The 21,207-nt window shown below is 41.1% G+C and overlaps 1 protein-coding gene and 1 long non-coding RNA gene across 4 annotated transcripts in view; one reads left to right on the forward strand and one right to left on the reverse strand.

Annotated features, from left to right (window-relative positions):
- LOC149450130 (NELL2-interacting cell ontogeny regulator 1-like) overlaps positions 1–13,934 on the reverse strand; it is a 30,691-nt gene extending 16,757 nt beyond the window's left edge. The window contains exons 1-2 of one of the 2 annotated variants that reach the window (XM_089692259.1): positions 13,768–13,934; positions 2,940–2,976 (exon numbers count right to left, since the gene is read on the reverse strand). The gene's annotated coding sequence lies outside the window, so the exon portion shown is untranslated. The remainder of the gene's footprint in view (positions 1–2,939; positions 2,977–13,767) is intronic. The other variant, XM_089692258.1, reaches the window with a different exon arrangement.
- On the forward strand, positions 12,004–14,355 carry LOC149450131 (uncharacterized). Of its 2 annotated transcripts, XR_016315293.1 has the most exons (3): positions 12,004–12,115; positions 13,626–13,840; positions 14,056–14,355. It is a non-coding gene; the product is annotated as an uncharacterized LOC149450131 (long non-coding RNA). The 2 variants fall into 2 exon arrangements; XR_016315292.1 differs by lacking the exon at positions 12,004–12,115 and having other exon boundaries at positions 13,155–13,840.
- Positions 14,356–21,207: the final 6,852 nt, after the last annotated feature.

Here is a 21,207-nt window from a genome sequence, read left to right on the forward strand (position 1 = left end):
CCGGTGGGTAATCACCGCGCGGGTCTATTCAAATGAATGTGCTCTCATGCCCGTGCAAAACGCGGCCGCATGCCCGCATATATGTGAATCTAGAGTTATATATGCCTAGTTACATCTTTCTTTGTGAGTGCATTTACTTATGACTATTAAAATATTGATCCTAATACAACACCTAGATGGCGCTTGTTTTCCCTTTTTCTTGGTTCATTTTTGAGTCATCTCTTGCTCTAATTACAAGCTGCCTCCTAGTGGATGTATTGACCTCATTAGGTCCTTTGGACTTTTTTAGGTAAATATGTATTTCAACTGGGTATGTGGTGTTCAGCATTAACCCCTACAGGTGAGCCCATTGTTGGTCAATACACAGCTGCCTGTAAGAGAGGGTTTTCCCACAGAACAGATTATCAGGGGACCCTAAACACTTTTGGAGGCATTGTTTGATATCCAGTCTCTTAGGCTGGCCATAGACGGGTCATTTATCGGCCGAATTTTCAGCCGATAAAAGAAAAATCGGTTGTTGCTGGCAGCGATGCTGCCACCAATGTCCACGAAAAATGGCTGTTTTTCGTGGATTTTCCAGCATGACCGATAAAAGTAAACGAGAAGATCCGCGAAAAGCGGCCAACGGTATTGCCCCACTAACGGCGTGAATTTCGGCCAACTTTTCATGCGGATGGAAATTCGGCCGATAAACGACCCATCTATGGCCTGCATTAGACATAAACCTTATCTGAATTGGTATTTGTAACCCAGTGGAAACCCCAAGAGAAAAATGTATGATCAACTGAAATAAATTACACATTGGTTTATGTAAACACATTAAAAGTATACTGCAGACTAGCAGCTTCATAAAGATATTGCCACCATGACCATGGACTACTGTGACACCTGGGTCTTGTTGAACATATTTTTTTTATGTAATATATTATTTATTATGTTTTACATCAATAATTTTTTGTGGTTACAGTTTTATTTGTATTTAAAGCGGAGCTCCACGCAAAACGGGAAGTTCCGCTTCAATGCTTTGTCCCCCGCTCCCCATTAAGGATTGGCACCTTTGGGGAGTGGGTACCCTAATTTGACAGGTACCCGCTCCCACTTCCACTGCAATCGCCTAGGTCAGTGGTCGGCAAACCGCGGCTCGTGAGCCACATGCGGCTCTTTACACACTTTAATGCGGCTCTTCTGTGTGCCGGGCGCCCGCTCCCCTCCCTCCTCTCGGGCGGCCGCCCCAAAAGTCAGGACTCTGCAGCTAGCCCAGCAATGGGCAAACTACGGCCCGGCGGACCTTTTTAATCCGGCCTGCAGAGCGTGGCAAACATTGGCTGTCAGGATGTAGGCGGGGCAGTGTGACGAACTCCTCTCCTCTCACAGTCCGCCCTGAAGACCGGAACGGCGCGGGAACACGGCGAGAGGAACGCGCGGAGCAAAGGTAAGTGAATTGACACAATATGGGGAATGAATTACTATAGGGGGATGAATTACTATAGGGGGGATGAATTACTATAGGGGGGATGAATTACTATAGGGGGGATGAATTACTATATGGGGGATGAATTACTATGGGGGATGAATTACTATGGGGGATGAATTACTATGGGGGATGAATTACTATGGGGGATGAATTACTATATGGGGGATGAATTACTATGGGGGATGAATTACTATATGGGGGATGAATTACTATATGGGGGATGAATTACTATATGGGGGATGAATTATTATATGGGGGATGAATTACTATATGGGGGATGAATTATTATTATGGGGGATGAATTACTATATGGGGGATGAATTACTATGGGGGATGAATTACTATGGGGGATGAATTACTATATGGGGGATGAATTACTATATGGGGGATGAATTACTATGGGGGATGAATTACTATATGGGGGATGAATTACTATGGGGGATGAATTACTATATGGGGGATGAATTACTATGGGGGATGAATTACTATATGGGGAATGTATTTTCAGTTTTAAAAATGTGGCTCTCAAAATAAATTTCAGTCGTGGTTTTGGCGAGATTTGGCTCAGTTGAAAAAAAAGGTTGCCCACCACTGGCCTAGGTGATCGGAAGTGGAAGTTGTCCTCCCTCCTTCCCTCCCCGTTGTCTTCTGGAACACATGACAGGTCTCAGAAGACTACGGGGCCATTCACAAAGCGCAGAACTTCTCACGCATGCGCAGTGGGCACCCGGCTGTGAAGCTGCAAGCTATCACAGCCGGGTGCCCACACTAAAGATGCCAGCGCCAGGGAGACAAGACGGCCGGTGAAACCAGCAGTGGTGAGGACACCGCAGGACCGAGGGACAGGTAAGTGGCTGTATTTTAAAAGTCAGCAGCTACAGTTGTTGTAGCTGCTGACTTTTAGTTTTTTTTCAGCTGGGACTCCGCTTTAAGTGAACAAAGCCAGTGGCATTTAATTTATGTTTTTATTAACCCCTGTGATAGGCAATAACTATTACTACCAAAACTTGGATAGTAAATGCAAAGGCAAATTAAATCAGTATTAAACCCAAAACCAAAAAAGTAATATATTGCACCTTACCAATCATTAAATGTGGCGGCTACATTATTTTTCTTTTTTAACCTTTTTTCTCCTGGCGATCTGGCCAGTAACACCCCTCCTGTATTAGAGTACCCCCAGTCTGGATGGAGCACAGAGGCACCTTTGGACAGCAACATTGTCAGTGTGAGGGAGAGGAGTGTTAGATGTACTAGCAGATTTAGATACACTAACAAATTGAAGCCAAATTCCAGCTAATACTGCAAGTTACAGCAAACTGTTTTTTTTGTTTTGATATAAAAGTTTTATGAATAAATAAAAGCTGATCATTCTAAGCACCCCTGTCAGTGGTAAATAGTTTGTCTCATCCTTGTAACTGATACATTCTGTTGGAGAACGTGTTCTTTTGAAAAACAACAGACTTACTGGCTGGATCACCAGATGAAAATGGAGGACAGAAAGCCTAAAAAAAGAAAACGAATACAGTCATCACATCTAAGAACTGGTAAGCTGTAATATAATACATGTTTGCTTTTGGGTTTAATACTGCGTTAATTATAAAGTACTCCTAAGCAATTCATTAGGACAGCAGAGTAAGGAACAAAGTACAATGCCTAAAATGTGTGTTTTTCTTTGATATCTTCCTCATCTACACTTCTGGGCAGTTATAGATAAATTCACCAACAAAACTGAAGTGGGAGGGGTGCAGGGCTAGCGAGGGTAGTCACGAGGCTTTTTGTAGGTCAAGATTCAGGCAGGCACTGCATTTAACTTTGATCGTATATTGAATATCCCAATGGGGCCTTTGCAGATACAAATTTGCTTAATTCCGTTCCAAGCAAGGGAAAGTAAAGCTGGCCATGCACGGAGCAAATGTTGATGAACCAGCCAAAATTCACTCTGTGGGCGGCCCTGTGAAGCCTCCCACCTGTCATCCTGTCATGGAGCCAGGCAGAAAACTGTTGGCCAAACATTGCTTGCATTCAATCAGATACAGGCAATGTTTGGGTATTTTGACAGCTGGTGGGGCAAGATGTCAAAATAACCACAGCAGTAGATCTATCCATCTACTCTGTTCAGCATGAATAAAGGAATCTGTTTGACTTCATTACTCAGCCTGCAGGCCGAACGGAAAATGTACATGTGTATGGCCAACTTTAAGAGTATATGTAGCTCTACATTCTTCCTCCTCCTTTCCTTCACACATGTGCTGCTCCATCGGGAGCCAAATTACCGGCATTTCAGGGTATAGATAACTGTGTGACTCTATCCCATGTAATGGCACTAGGTGCCTTCTGATTGGCCCTGCGCTGTCATATGGGGCCAGGGAAGGCATCCATAGGTCTGTGTTAGCACCAATATGTTGGTATGGTGCTTACACAAGGATTTCTGTCCCAGGCCTGGCAGCATAATGGAGTGGTGAGAGAAGGAAAGCTGAATATATGCTGCTGGGAAGAAGTAAAAGCTAAAGGAATGTGGGACCAAAAAAGCATTCACAGGTTTCTTTTGGCACCCCCAAGTATGTCTGCTTCTTACAGAGTCCTGGCGGCTTAATGGAGTGACTTGGCAGTGAAGAAAGGTTAATATATCCCACTGGGAAGGGGAAGAAGCTAAGTCAACCTCTTACTGTGTCCTGCAGGAGCAAACAAAAAAGATCACCTTTCGAATGTCCACTAGGGTTACCTTAATCTGACTTCTGGGTTCTCCCAGCACTGCTTTACCCATCACGCTTCTAGGGGCAGGATGGGAGGGTGTCTGCTGGTTAATAAACAAACTGTGGGGGCAGAGGGAAACTCTGGGGGTAGACAAAATAGAGCCAAGCATCCAGGAACTATACTGGTAAGGCCAAGAGAGCAGAGAGGAGACTGGCTGACAGTGGAGGGTGAAAGGGAGGACATCAGCCCAGTGCCATCTTCCAGTGTACTCATGTCACTTCCAACAGCACAATGGCCATAGTACATACTGTTACAACATACAAAGCCATCCAAAACTCTGCCCTCAGCTACACCACCAGCCTCATCTCAAAATATCAGCTGTCCTCTTCGCTCCTCCCAAGACCTTCTGCTTTCCGACCCCCTCTGTTGGTTATGTGTTAGAGAAGACACTAGTAGCTTGTGATGAGGCAAAACTTGGTTTACTTGTGTGGCTTAAGTTGCAAACATACAAAACATTTCAGCAGACTGTAACAGCAGACATCTTGGTTATAAAAAGAGAGAGAGAAGAGAGAACCAACAAGTTTTTCAGATATGCACAACTGGTAACCTTAGTGTACAGTGCCATCTACTGGTCAAGTGATATTAGCACACAATACTGTATATAGTACATGCTGTTGCATACCCAACACCTTCATCATCATCTCCTCTCATGATCACCTCCAGGTCTTCGCCCAAGCCTCTCCCATACAATGGAACTCCCTATCCCAATCTATCCCACTATTTCCTACTTTGTGTGCCTTTAGGTGATCCCTGAAAATCCTCTTTCACAGAAGCCTATCCCACCTTTAGCTAACAAATTAATTTTACTTTCTCAAATACCTCATCTCTTTACAGCTATTACCTTTTGTATCTCTCTCCCTCTCACAAGCAGAGTCCTCCTAACCCTTCCATAATATGATTTGTATGGTAACTGCACTGTCTTTTTTAAATTGTGAAGTGCTGCCCAAACTGTCAGCGCTAAAATTCCTGAATATTAATAATTTTTATTCAAATAATGAGGAAGTAAACACCAGAAATGGCCAACAAGAGTTTTATGGGCTTAATACACTATGACAATGTCTGCGGGAAAAGCAGAATGGTTAATCTCCTCTGTATATTTCATGTCTTCATTCCTAGTCCTCACGCACACGGGACGTTTTTACAGCTGGTGTTTTTGGCTTTTGGCGTTTTTTTCTACAGCTAGTAACTCCCCAGCATGTTATCCTATGTGTCCGTGCACACATAGACTGTAATCAGTGTTTTTTGGCAGGGATGTTTTTTGGGTAGAAAAAATACCCAGAACTAGTGGGTTTCTAAAGGAGCCTTTTAGCTGTAAAAACACTCTAAGTCCTCATGCACACTGGATGTTTTTACAGCGGCTGTTTTTGGCTTTTGAAATTTTTTTCTATAGCTAGTAAACCCCCCAGCATGTTATCCTATGTATCCATGCACACATAGACTGTAATCAACATTTTTTGGCAGGGATGTTTTTTGGCTGGAAGAAAAACCCAGGACTAGTGGGTTCCTATAGGAGTTTTTTAGCTGTAAAACCGCTCTAACGCTGAAAAATGTGGCAAAACGCTGCAAACCGGCATTTTCGGACCTTTTTTTACCAAAAAAAATTTTTTTGTTTTGTAAAAAAAAATGCTAAAAACCACAAACGGGGGAAAACACCGCTAAACGCGGAAAACCTCCAATGCAAAAACGTTAAAAAAAGCTGAAAAACTAACTTTACCAGCGTTATCAAAACGTCCCATGTGCATAAGGACTTATGCTGAAAAACGCAGTAAAACAAGGCAAACTGGCGTTTTTGGGCTTTTTTTGAGCAAAAAAAAAACTGGGGGGTAAAAAAAACGCTAAAAACCACTATCATGGAAAAACGTGACAAAACACTAATGCAAAAACGCTAAAAAATGCTGAAAAACTCATGTTTTTAATGCGACTTTGCACAGCTAACGTTACCAGCCTTATTAAAACATCCAGTGTGCATGGAGCCTAATTGTGACTATACACAATTGATTTCTTTTCTGTTCATTCTCTTTCAATAGGAATGATTAATATATAATTGACAGCCCATTCTATTGATATGCCACACACAGGGAAGTGGATTTCAATTAATACTTGGGATAGGATCATAAATCATCGATCATATCTCTGTTTCAATCATGTAATCTCACAATCTGGTTGATCAAAGTACAATTGTAGTCACAAACAAAAGGGTAGATATACTAAAACTGGAGGTATCTGGTGCAGCTGTGCATGGTAGCCAATCAGCTTCTGACTTCATCTTGTTTAACTAAGTTTTGGCAATAAAACCTGGAAGCTGATTGGCTTCTATGCAGAGCTGCACCAGATTTTGCACTCCCCAGTTTTAGTTAATAACCTCCATAGTATCTCAGTGCTGATGATTATTGATGCCAATCGATCAATAATATTCCACCCCGGTGAACTGAATAAGCATTATCGTATCCAATTTAATTTAAATCTAAATTGATTGGAAGCAGGGGCAGACTGACCATTCGAGCACTCGGGCACTGCCAGTCAGTAGGGGGCCCCATGAAATGCCCCTGGTACCTTTTTTATAGGCTTTTTTGAGTGTGGGCAAGGACACAGGGGCCCCATGATCCTCTATTGCCCGGGGGCCCCATGAGTTGTCAGTCCGCCCCTGATTGGAAGGGAAGTTTATGGCTATGCAATTGTTTTTGGCCAAATTGCACATTGATCACATAAAATATCAAGCATGCATGGACACCATCGGATTGAATTTCAGTCAGATTTGATCAAACTGGGTCATTTGGGAGGGTGGAATATTATTGATCATTTTGCACCAATCACCAGCACTGGGATGTGTTGTTCAAGAATGCGATCCTGTGTTGTTCAATCAGAGTATGCGATTACAAGGTGAAAACACAGATGCATTCGATTACTTATGATCATAAATTACGATCCTATCTTAACTATTGATCGAACTCCACGTCCCCACATGTGGCATATCGAACAAATGGGTTGTGGAATATAGATCAATTATTCCTATTGGATTAGATAGATTGAAAAAGAAACCAATCATTTATCGAAGTGTGTATGGCCACCATTTATTAATCAGAAGGAAAGCTTTGGCTAATTTATTGTTTGCGGATTAGATTGTTTTGGTTGATTCGCATATCAACCACATTAAAAATTGAAGTGTGTATGGCAGGGGCGGACTGACCATTCGAGCACTCGGGCACTGCCCGAGGGCCCGGGGTCAGTAGGGGGCCCCATAAAATGCCCCGGTACCTTTTTATAGGCTTTTTTGGGTGTGCTTTAAGTGTGGGCAAGGACACAGGGCCCCCATGATCCCCAATTGCCTGGGGGCCCCATGAATTGTCAGTCCGCCCCGATGTATGGCCATCATTAGTTCTGAGAGCAAGATACTTTAATTTCCCTGACAGTAATCATGAATATTTATGGTGATAAATGGTATGGATCCTGTATGAAGAAGGAACATGGGACAAACATAAGTCCTCATGCACACGGGACATTTTTACAGCGGCTGTTTTTGGCTTTTGATGTTTTTTTCTACAGCCAATAAACCCCCCAGCATGTTATCCTATCCATGCACACACACTGTAATCAGCGTTGTTTTGGCTGGGACATTTTTTGGCTGAAAAAAACCCCAGGACTAGTGGGTTCCTAGAGGAGTTTTTTAGCTGTAAAAATGCTCTAATGTTGAAAAACGTGGTACTTTTTTGACCAAAAATAAAAACGCTAAAAAGTGCAAACGCAAAAAAAAGTGAAAAAACGTGGCAAAATGCCGCTAAACGCTAATGTGAAGATGCTAAAAATTGCTGAAAAACTCCTGTTTTAATGTGACTTTACACAGCTAAGGTTACCAGTGTTATTAAAACACCCCGTGCGCATGAGGCTAAAGGCGGCAATTACATGTCTTCTTCTGAAAGTACAAGTCGCCTGGCTGTCCATCTAAATGGTTTGTGTCCAATCCAAAATTCTGTCTTTTACATCATTTATTGTATTTTTGTTCTCGATCACTTACTCAGAAAATACTGAAACCAGAGATCACCAAGCACCAGAGATCACCAGAGATCACCAAGCACCAGAGATCACCAAGCACCAGGGATCACCAGAGATCACCAAGCACCAGAGATCACCAAGCACCAGAGATCACCAAGCACCAGAGATCACCAGAGATCACCAAGCACCAGAGATCACCAAGCACCTGAGATCACCAGAGATCACCAAGCACCAGAGATCACCAGAGATCACCAAGCACCAGAGATCACCAAGCACCAGAGATCACCAGAGATCACCAAGCACCAGAGATCACCAAGCACCAGAGATCACCAGAGATCACCAAGCACCAGAGATCACCAAGCAAAAATCATTTCCAGAACATGATGAGCAATCACAGGCCCTGTTAGAACATTGGGGCTACTACTGTTTGCCCCTTCTGAAAAAGCTAGTTGCCTGGCTGTAAGGCCCCATTCACACTCGGGCGTTTTGAATCACAGGCAAAATTCATGAACTTCTTTTGGGTGACACGCATCCTATGATGCGGCTTGCCGCGACCCCAGTGTGATTAATAGCGGCAGAACCACACCATGTTTTCAGGTGCCATTAAAATGAATGGTGACCGAATATGCGTTTCTGCAATTTGTCATTGTAGCAGAGCGTTTTGAAATCATGGCGATTTTTCCCATTATTCAAAATTCCCTAGTGTGAACGGGCTTCATGTTGACCCCCTAACATCAATGCTTTGAGTCACTAATGTAGAACAAGAGTGTAGGTCAGGGAATCTGTCAATTTTCTGGCTTTTCTAATCTCAGGTCAATATAACAGACAGGCAACTTCCACTTTCAGAAGGTCAGCAACAGCACCCCCTCCCCCCCATATATCTCTCATGATTGATTTACTTTAAAGCAGTATTAAACCCAAAAGCAAACATTTAGTATATTGAAGCTTACCAATTCCTAGATGTGGTGGCTGCATTTGCTTTCTTTTTTTTAGGCTTTCTTTCTTTTATTTTTCATTAATACGTCTGTTGTTTTTTCAACAGAACAAGCTATCCTGCAGATGTAGGAGTTAGAGGGTTGAGACAAGCCATTTACTACTGACAGGGGTGCTTACAATGATCAGCTTTCATTTATGTAAAACCTTTATCCCAAAAGGAAAACAAAATGCTGTAACTGATTATAAAGAATTAGCTGGAGTTTTGGCTTTAATGTGTTAGTATATGTACATCTGCTTCCATCTAACACACCCCTCCCCTGACCCACATTGAAGAAAAATATATCTGAAATATATTTGAAAAATATTCTTCCCAAATATATTGACATATATTTGAAATACTAAAATGTTGGCCATATTCAATATATTTCAATAAGTATATATATACTGTATGATGAAATACATTTTTATTACAAAATATATGGAATATATTTTAAAAAATACATTTTCAAATATACTGTATATCTTTAAAAATACAAATCTACATTTTTGGAATGCGTTTACAGATGTATGTAAAAATATATGTTAAAATGACTTTTTTAGATGTTAAAAAAAATCTGAAGAATATATTTTAAAAAAACATATTTTTTAAATATTTTTCATATATTTTGTAATATATAAAAAATGCATTTCAACATACAGTATATATATATATATATATATATATTGAAATATATTTTGAATTATATTCAAATATATTTTTCTTCCATATGGGGAGACTGTTAATGCTACTGTCCAAAGGTGCCTCCTGTGCGCCTTCATCCAAAGTGGGGGCACTCTAATATAGGAGGTGTGTTACTGGCCAGATCACCAGATGACAACAGAAGGGAAAAGACACAGAAAAGAAAACTAATGCAGTCACAACATCCAATGGTTATTAAGCTGCGATATAGTACATTTTTTCTCAAGTTATTTTAATAAGACAATGTCGACTTACTCAAGGATTTACAGATTTATCAGATAGAGAGCTGAGATAATATGGCACAGTAAATTTTATTAAAGCAATAATATTTATTCTTCATTTATTATATTGCAGCTTTCTTTGTTCTATGTTCATCTGGTGAATCAGCCAGTAAGTCTGTTGTTTTCCAAACAGAAAAGTTCTCTTGCAGTTACAGGGATGAGGCAAATCAAATGTCTACCCCAAAAAAAACAGCTGTAACTGATTATAAAATATTAGCTGGAGTTCAGCTTCAATTTGTCATGTATTGTGTTCAATTTGTCAATGTATTGAAATCTCCCACATGGAAGAAAAATATATTTTAAATTTATTTTTAAAATATCCTTCCCAAATATATTGACATATATTTGAAATACTACAATTTTGACCGTATTCAATATATTTCAAAATATATTTCAATACATATATCAGCGTACCCCTGATGACATGCATGCGCACGAAACGCGTCGAGTGGAGCCTACATTGCTGACGTCACACCGCCACTGCTGAAGGACGGAGCGACAGCCATTTTGGTATTTGATTTTATCATACTCCATGTGGAATTTTATGTATGTGACTCATTGATTTGGATAATAAAATACTACACTATACTGTATTAGCATTTCTGGCTCCTGTGGTTGAGCTATCTTCCTAGGACAAGGGACTCCCCTTCCATCTTTACTTGGATGAAGCAGTAGAATTAACCCCTTGGCTGCCTCTTCACCTCCAGATGTGACATGTTATAATAGACGCCTAACATCCTATATCTTCTGGTGAGTGTACATCCGTCCAAGGTGGTGGATTCCGTTTGTGAATATTCACACGTTCACACTCTGCACTTGGCAATATTGTACATGATCAACAGAAGGACGTTTTTATGAATATTATTCGCTGGATGGATGATATGTATTATTTTGATATATGCAATCACAGATATTATTATTGATTCACTATATTGCACTCTATTGCACAGAATAGCACTTTTCCTTGCGGACATCATTTATTGCGGTGTTCTTAAATTTCTATAGACGCAAGACCATATATATATATGCTGCACTTTACTGTTCCACTTTACTAATATATTGTGTGTTTTTAGCTCTGCACTTTTACATGTATATATATATATATATATATATATATATATATATATGTGTGTGTGTGTATACATACTGTATGTTGAAATGCATTTTATTACAAAATATATGAAAATCATTTTTAAAAATATATTTTCAAATATACTGTATGTCTTTAACAACACATTCAATCTACATTTTTGGAGTTCATTTACAAATATATGTTAAAACGACTTTTTTATATGTTAAAAAAAATCTGAAGAATATATTTTAAAAAATATATTTTAAAAACAGTTTTCATATATTTTGTAATATATAAAAACACATTTCAACATGCAGTATGTGTATATATATATTTATATATATATATATATATATATATATTGAATACGGCCAAAATTGTAGTATTTCAAACATATGTCTCATCCATGTGGGCTGCTAGCCTATTATGTTAAAAAAATCTGGAGAATATATTATAAAAAAATATATTTTTAAAAATATTTTTCATATATTTTGTAATGTATAAAAATGCATTTCAACATGCAGTATATATATATATATATATATATATATATATATATATATATATATATATATATATATATATATATATTGCATACAGCCAAAATTGTAGTACTTCAAATATATGTCAATATATTTGGAAGAATATTAGTAGAATATATTTAAAATATGTTTTTCTTCTATGTGGGCTGATAGTCTATTTAACACTCCCCTCCACCCAGACTGACAATGCTTCTGTCCAAAGTTGCCTTCATCCAGAGTGGGGGCACTCTAATACAGGAGGTGTGTTACTGGCCAGATCACTGGGTGAAAACAGAAGGGAAAAGCCACAGAAAAGAAAACGAATGCAGCCACCACATCTAATGACTGGTAAACTGTGATATAGTACTTTTTGGTTTGGGGTTTAATCTTTACCCATTTATGAAATGTTTTTAATCCTGAATCGTTACCCATTTCTGAAATCTTTGTAATCCTGAATCTTTCCCCATTTATGAAATCTTTGTACTCCTGAATCTTTCCCCATTTATGAAATCTTTGTACTCCTGAATCTTTCCCCATTTATGAAATCTTTGTAATCCTGAATCTTTCCCCATTTCTGAAATCTTTGTACTCCTGAATCTTTCCCTATTTATGAAATATTTGTAATTCTGAATCTTTACCCATTTATGAAGTCTTTGTAATCCTGAATCTTCACCCATTTATGAAATCTTTGTAATCCTGAATCTTTGCCCATTTCTGAAATCTTTGTACTCCTGAATCTTTACCCATTTACGAAGTCTTTGTAATCCTGAATCTTCACCCATTTATGAAATCTTTGTACTCCTGAATCTTTCCCCATTTATGAAATCTTTGTAATCCTGAATCTTCACCCATTTATTAAATCTTTGTAATCCTGAATCTTTCCCCATTTATGAAATCTTTGTACTCCTGAATCTTCACCCATTTATGAAATCTTTGTAATCCTGAATCTTTCCCCATTTATGAAATCTTTGTAATCCTGAATCTTTCCCCATTTATGAAATCTTTGTACTCCTGAATCTTCACCCATTTATGAAATCTTTGTAATCCTGAATCATTCCCCATTTATGAAATCTTTGTAATCCTGAATCTTTCCCCATTTATGAAATCTTTGTACTCCTGAATCTTCACCCCTGGGAGTACAATCTCTGCTGCCTGAAGTGTATTAATAGCAATAAATCGAGTCATTGCATGGCCAGGTTAGACATGTGAATGAGGAATGAAATATAATGATACATAATTCCGATATAGCAGATCAAACATAAAACTATACAGAAATAAACAGCGTTGATCCAATCTCCTCGTTACTTTTTCATTGATAGGGAACATCACCCGAATAGCGCGAAGCGCAGTAAATCCCGGCGTATAAAGTGCGCGCCGTACAGTTTCCAATGCAGCAAAACAGGCGACCGTCTATCTGCAGTGTCAGGGCTGTTCATAGCCAGTCAGTCAACGCCGATCACTCATTAACCACTTCATTTCTGGCCTGCAGAGCCCCTCCCCCAGCACCCCCCCCCCCCCCGTCCCATTTCAAATCCCATACAAGCAACACATGCATAATAAATAGGCTGGCGCCCTAATAGCGCACTAATTTGTATTATGAGAGCCGATAGAACTGGAGGGGATTATTAAGCAGCAAAAAGCTATGGCACTTAGCCCCAACGAGTGCTAATCCAACGCCGGCGATGGAGATACGTTTTTTTCTTCTTTAGCACCTTAATGCGTGCAGACGGATAGAAGCAGATTTGTGATTGGCTGCTGCTGGCTTCCCCGAACGCTGGCTCCATGCTCTTGCATTATTAACTATGTCTATGTATGTTGCTGATTGCTTCCATAGAAAGCTCAGCTTTTTGCTTTTCAGGCTGAAAGCAGACTTGTCTGCAGATGCATCAAGCCGTGGTATCTACCCTCCAGAAGCATGCAATCATTTCCCGGCAAAGGCTGACGACCTGAGCCATGACGCACGGCTCGTCGCACGGAGGATCTGCCAGCATGCACAGTACCTGTGTCCCTTTCTTTCTTTTGTCTTCTGGGTATCAGAAATGGCTGCTTCAATCTGCTAGCAGACCAGCATTGGTGAGCCAGGGCTCTCTCTCTTCCCTGTGTGTGTGTGTGTGTGTGTGCAGTGAATTAGGTGATGCTTGTTGCCATGGTGATCAGTCATAGCAACCGAGCAGTCTCTGCAATGGTGCCCAAAAGACATCTGACACGTTGAAGGGCGGCAGGGGGGGGGGGGGTTCTGGTGGGAGTTACACATTAGCATGCAGTCATAAAATATGTTTCTTCTACAGGCAGGGAGGTCCATGCTCAATGGTAGATATCCCAGTGCTTTGACTGCCAGCATGCCTGGTCCATAGGAGGTTTGATGGCGTTCGTGAGAATTGGAGATTCGCAGCCTAAAGGAGACGCCGAGCTGAAAATACAGAATTGGAAAAAAATTCTGATGACATACAACAGAATCTGAAACATATTTTTATTATTATTATTATTATTATTTAATCATTATTAATATTATTATCTGAATTATAATTATATTATGATTAATTGTAACAGAAAATGATTTTAAAAATTAAATTTCAATGAAATGAAAAGCAGGGAGCTGGTTACCAGAATCTGTGTGCATTCTTTATAGGAGTGGGGATACAGTAATGCTCCGCTGCATGGTTCTGCATGGTTCTGCATGGTTCTGCATGGTTCTTCATGGTTCTTCATGGTTCTTCATGTTCTTCATGGTTCTGCATGGTTCTTCATGGTTCTTCATGTTCTTCATGGTTCTTCATGGTTCTGCATGGTTTTTCATGTTCTTCATGGTTCTGCATGGTTCTTCATGGTTCTGCATGGTTCTTCATGGTTCTGTATGGTTCTTCATGGTTCTGCATGGTTCTTCATGTTCTTCATGGTTCTGCATGGTTCTTCATAGTTCTTCATGGTTCTGCATGGTTTTTCATGTTCTTCATGGTTCTGCATGGTTCTTCATGGTTCTGTATGGTTCTTCATGGTTCTACATGGTTCTTCATGGTTCTACATGGTTCTTCATGGTTCTGCATAGTTCTGCATGGTTCTTCATGTTCTTCATGGTTCTGCATGGTTCTTCATGGTTCTTCATGGTTCTGCATGGTTTTTCATGTTCTTCATGGTTCTGCATGGTTCTTCATGGTTCTGTATGGTTCTTCATGGTTCTTCATGGTTCTGCATGGTTCTTCATGGTTCTTCATGGTTCTGCATGGTTCTTCATGGTTCTGTATGGTTCTGCATGGTTCTGCATGGTTCTTCATGGTTCTGCATGGTTCTTCATGTTCTTCATGTTCTTCATGGTTCTGCATGGTTCTTCATGGTTCTGTATGGTTCTTCATGGTTCTGCATGGTTCTTCATGGTTCTGCCTGTTTCTTCATGGTTCTGTATGGTTCTGTATGGTTCTGCATGGTTCTTCGTGGTTCTGCGTGGTTCTTCGTGGTTCTGCATGGGTCTTCATGGTTCTGCATGGTTCTGCATGGTTTTGCATGGTTCTGTAGCAGGAAAAAAAAAGCCTTTGGCCTCTTTCGCACAGGGTGTACTACAGCGCAAGCCGATGTGAGGACCATGTGTATCTGTGCGGGGATTCACATCAGACAGAAGGCAAGAAGGTCCCCCAACCAGAAACAAAACCGAGGGAGTAACCTGTCTGCTGTTGGCACGAGCTCGGACTGAGCTCCGAGAAGAGCTCCCTCCCTTCTATACATTATAAGACACTCCCTATGCCTCAACCCCTCCAATCCTAGAAGCCCAATATATTACTGAAAAATCACCCCACTAATACTCCACCTTTCCTGCTTGCCCAGGTCATGTTGGCCCTCCTTGTGTTCTCAACCAAACTGTCGAACCATCAAATGACTAGGTTCATAACTGGTCACATGTGCAGCACCATGGCAGTTGAATATCAAACAGAGGCTAAGATGACAGCTTCCTTGGCTGAAAACTGTAGTAGGGTTTAGTTCAGCTTTAACCCCATAGATTTATTAGGTTCAAAAAACAGTTACATTCAAGGCATGCCATGCATGATAACTGTTACAGTTGCTTGTGCTTTCAACGGAACTGTCAAGCCATCAAATGGCTGGTGTCATAACTAATTACATGTGCAGCACTGTGGCAACTGCAGATCAAACAGAGGCTAAGATGGCAGCTTACTTGGGTGCAGGATAGGAGGGTTTAGTTCCGCTTTCAATTTTCCTGAAAATGCTATTGCATAGAGTAGAGTCAGGCAGAAGGTCTTGAAGCCAGAGGCAGGCTATATTTTTTTAATGTATAAAACTCAGCAGTTGAAAAATTCATATTTTCGCTTCTTTATTCGCGTTAATGGGGACTGGTGTAGTTCACAACTCAAAGTGGGCCTTGCACTAGAAAGTTAGGTCTTCCCCCTCCCAATTTAAAAATGGCTTTATGATGGATGTACACATACATATTTATAGGGTAGAAAGAATGCATACCTATCTTTTCCCCAATTTTCCTTCCATGGCACCTAGGCAAGTGTGATATAATGATTTTTCCTAAATGATCCTGGGAAGGATGAGGATCTCAAATTTTGTGAGAAGCATTGTACTGTTCCCAAGTGCCATCTTTTGAAATTTGGGGTGCTCAACATTCCCGGGGCTGTCATCAGGGGATAATAACTGCACCCCCTGCAGTGCAGAATTTGCAGGAATGGTAGGTACTGTACCTATCTTTTTCTCCATAGGTGCATTTTTGTACATCCAACATAAATCAATGAATAGTGTGGGATCCAGAGGAAATGAGCGGGTCTTGCTTTCTCTTGCAAAGTCCACTTAAGAAAACACCCAAAAACATCTTTCACAGGGCATATGTAAAAAACTCAGACAAACCCAGGAACATTTGTTTTCCTGGATTCTCCCATTCATGTCACAAATGTTCGAAGATCAAGTATGGGTTTGTTAGTGTAGCCAACAAACCCATATCTGATCAATTTTACAATATGTTTCCTTGTAATTATGGGATAGGTCTTCCATTTGATGCAGCTGGTCAATCTTTATAAACCATAGTTGGCAGGGTAGCTGATACCTGCTGTTTTGGTTATACTTTTCTATCAATCCTGGGATATGGAAAAGCTATCATGTGGCCTAAGGAGTCATTTGAAGTGTTGTTTTCAGTGCTTACACCCACTCTCAGCGATAGATGCGATGGGTATGTAACAAATATGAGATGCATCTGTAGTGTAGCGGGGGAGCACATCCGTTCATAGCTCATTGTTGTCAGGCTCAGTGATACATGTGGCCCACTTAGGTGATCTAACATAGGATTCCCCAGGATTCCAAGCATTTCACTTGTAAGGAACCCAGCCTGGCAGGACCAGGACCCCAGGGCCCTTCTCGCCTTGCAAGCAACAGACTCCACTGTGACCCCAGTGCACCACAGCCACCTGTCCAGAGTTTCCCACTACCATTTCGGTAGCAGCATGGAACAACGCCGTGCATATAGCACGGGCTCCGGACATGCACTTGACTTTAACTCTTGATCATTCGTACCTCCGTACATGATAGGGACCTCTGCGGTGCAGTTCCTTTCCGGATGCTATGGGCGAAAAAGGCGGTGTGGGGAGTGCTGACATCTCCCTCGTGGCTAGAGGCTATTCCACCAATAACAGGCACATGTTTACGACAGACTGCAGGCTGACTGTATCGTCCATTGCTCATGGCAAGCACATGCGTAATGTGCATTAGAGTGACTCTTCCTGTGTTAACTCTGTATACCCCATGTGACCGTGACCCAAGTGTAGACTAAGTGTGTGAGAGCACCAGTTAGGCAAAGTTTAGTTCTTTACTTGAGTTAAAATGCAACACTACAACATTGTCCAAAGCAGACAGGACGGTTCAGCAGAATTTCACTAAAATGGTCAACATCCTTATGTCCCTAGTTCCCGGTGAACTGGTGTACCTGCACAGGTAGAGTCTATGTAAACTATGGTCCAATAGTGGCATACTCCAGTGGTTGGTATCTTCTCCAGGAGGGAACCGGGAAAATGGCAAGAGAAGGCTTGGCATGGCTTTAAGACTCGACCCACTGTCCCTATATCCACAGGAGCAGTGGGTCATACCCAAGGATCCCACCAAAAACCAAAGAACTGGGAAAAGCATTAAGCCCTGCCCTCACGTCTGGGGCAGCACCTAACTCCTTGTGTACAGGAGTTCTTTAAGCAGATTGTTAGGGTAAATGTTCTAAGTACAGATTTTTTTACATTTAGATTTTTTTACATTTTGCATTATCCAGCTAGATCTGGACATTTGTAAGGAATTCCAGTTTAGGATAGAAGTTGAAAAGAAGTGCAAGAAAGGTGACAAGCTCTCTATACCCCAGGTAAGTCATAATTTGCCAATTTCCTTGGTAAAAAAGGATATTGTAGTGGGACAGAAGACCCTTTAAGTTGCAGTCACACTTACAGTTGCTCTCTGAACCTCTCCCTGCCACTAAAGCCATTGTTACAGGGATATATAAGTAAAGGTAGGTGGAACATCAAGGTAGTTGGTGGGTAGTGGAACAACAGAGGGTCTTCTCATCGAGAGCCAGCAGCTAAGACAACAAGTAGCTGAACGCAGAACTGGGTTATATGCTCCCCTTGAGGCGGCATCTAGACTACTGTCTATGGAGAGGAAAGGGAGACCATGGGACCTCTTAGCTGGGAGGAGTATCTATCAACAAGTTCAGATAATATGTTGACATGGGCCTGTCCAGTAGAATTAGTTGCTTGCAACCTTTATAAAGAGTATGTACCACAGAAGTGACTGTAAAGTAATTGTTATTTGTTGTACGTTATGTTCACTGATGTGTCCAGTAAAACCTTTATCTTGGCCAGTGATTATTTCCTCGGGGGGGGGAGTTCTCTTCATTGTGAATTGGGTACGGTGAAAAACAGATAGATGTCGATGAACAGCTTGGGCTCGATAGTGGGGCTAAAATCTGGCTAGACCAGACTGGGTCTTACCTAGAGTTCCCAGGGGGTGTGATGTTCTCTCTCCATTTCCAATCATAGAGTGCGGCAACTCTGGGGAGCCCAAAGCAAAACATTACAATGATGCCTTGCTTATCTCTCCAAACCGAGGATGTTGTTCACAGAGAGTTGATGGCAATGGGAGGTTACCTTTGTGTGCGCTGCTATGTTACCGATGTAAGAAGATATGAATTGTAGAAGTCTTTTTAATTCTGGTTCAAATAGAAGTGAATGCTTTGGTTTTGGTTTTGCCCAAATTTGCTGAAACAGAACATGAATGCTGTTTAAAACTGCCTCCTTGTGAATATTGCATGAATTGCTATAAGCAATGTTTTTTTTAGCTGAGACAAGACTGTTAATTGCCTTACATACATATGCCATAGCTATACCTTGCACAACACCATAGTGCTAATTATCAACTAAGATTCTCACGGAATGCCCTGGTTGAGGATTAATTTTGACTGAAAGTCAGAGATGGATGCATTGCTCAGGGTATTTTATCTGATACATACTAAAGACTGTAGGCAAGCTAGGTAGGGCATTTGTAAAAATGTTAGTTAAAGTGTATGTAAACCCTCACCTTAAAACAACCCATTCAATTTAAAATAGAAATAAAAAGGCAAAACATTTGTATATAGATCAGGGGCGGACTGACCATTTGGAAACTCAGGCACTGCCCGAGGGCCCGGGGTCAGTAGGGGGTCCCATGAGATGCCCCTGGTATCTTTTTCATAGGACACACGGACCCCATGATCCCCTATTGCCTGGGGGCCCCATGAGTTGTCAGTCCTCCCCTGGTATAGATAAAAAAAAATGATAAATACATTTTACTGTTTTTCATACGTGATTACATACCCTCTGTTTTAAGTTGCATAAGAGCTAGGGGAAGAGAAACAGCAGTACTTCCCAGTGAAAGGATGTGCAGGGTATGGGGGGGTGTCAGGACAACTCTGATCATTGGAGGAGAACACACTCAGTCTCCAGCACTCCCAGAGAACTGACCACGCTGTGCTCTAATGCTTAGTGTGATCAGTTTTTAAAAGGAAAGCAGGGGGACTGGCAGGAACACCAGGGGTTTCACACCAAGGAAGCATGCAAAGCGAACAGGATACTTTTAATACAAGTACATGGTACAGCAGGCACATATCAGGAATATGAAATGTTAGGTTTACATACTCTTTCACCTTTGTTTAAAAATAGACCCCAGTATTTAAAAAAAAAAATTATTCAGTGTAAAAAAAAAAACTAGATTACTTTAAGGTTATATTCACACTTGCAAATGGGGCCCTTAATGGTTGCATGCAGGAGACACAGCAAGGATTCTCAGCGATTAACTATTTGCAGATGCCCCATTGAAAGCAATGTGAGCCCTCATGCACACGGGACATTTTGATAACGCTTGGTAATGTTAGCTGTGTAAAGTCACATTAAAAATGTGAGCTTTGCAGCTTTTTTATGAGCGTTTAGCGGCATTTGTGTTTTTTAGAGGTTTTTTTCACCAAAACGTCCAAAAATGCTGGTTTACTGCATTTTACCATGTTAGAGCATCTTTACAGCTAAAAAACTCTTCTAGAAACCCACTAGTTCTGGGGGGGTTTCCAGCCAAAAAACTGCCCAGCCAAAAAAATGTTGATTACAGTTTATGTGTGCATGAACATATAGGATAACATGCTGGGGAGTTTACTGGCTGTAGAAAGAAACAGCAAAAACCAAAAACAGGCGCTGTAAAAATGTCCAGTGTGTATGAGGACCAGGGGTGGACTGACCATTTGAAAAATCGGGCACTGCCCGTGGGCCCGGGGTCAGTAGGGGGCCCCATGAGATGCCCCTGGTACCTTTTTCATAGGCTTTTTTGAGTTTGGGCAAGGGCACAGGGGCCCCATTATCCCCTATTGCCCGGGGGCCCCATGAGTTTTCAGTCCACCCCTGATGAGGACTAATCCTGACAGCTCTTGTGGCTAATCGTGGCTGCTCACATGTGATTATTCAAGCAGTGATTACCTGTGAATGTTCAGGGCTATAGAGAACCAGGACATGTTACAACCCAAAACATAAATGTACTTTATTGGGATTTTAGGTGATAGACCAACACAAAATGGCACATAATTGTGAAGTGGAAGGAAAATGATAAATGGTTTTTAAACTGTTTTACCAGTGTGACCAAAGACTAAGCTTCCTGGTTGGCTTTTGCAGTACCGCTGCTCAGGCCTTAAAGTTGAAGTTCACCCAAAACTTAACTAACTCTAAACCTACTTGCCGACACATTCTAAAACGAATCTATCTAGCCATGTAAAGAAGAAATCACTATACTTACCGATTGTAAAGCTGATTCGGTCTCCAGCGGCGGACGCTGTGTGCAGGAGAGAACCGACAACGGCTGTGAAATGCCTGGGAAGGTACGTCACTCATAGACTTACTATGGGGCTTCCACTGTCATCTGCCTTTACTGCACACGCCTACACACTA

This window comes from Staurois parvus, unplaced genomic scaffold (genome assembly GCF_062004578.1).
Source record: "Staurois parvus isolate SC_StPar_1 unplaced genomic scaffold, SC_StPar_1.0 ptg000581l, whole genome shotgun sequence".
Taxonomy (NCBI): domain Eukaryota; kingdom Metazoa; phylum Chordata; class Amphibia; order Anura; family Ranidae; genus Staurois; species Staurois parvus.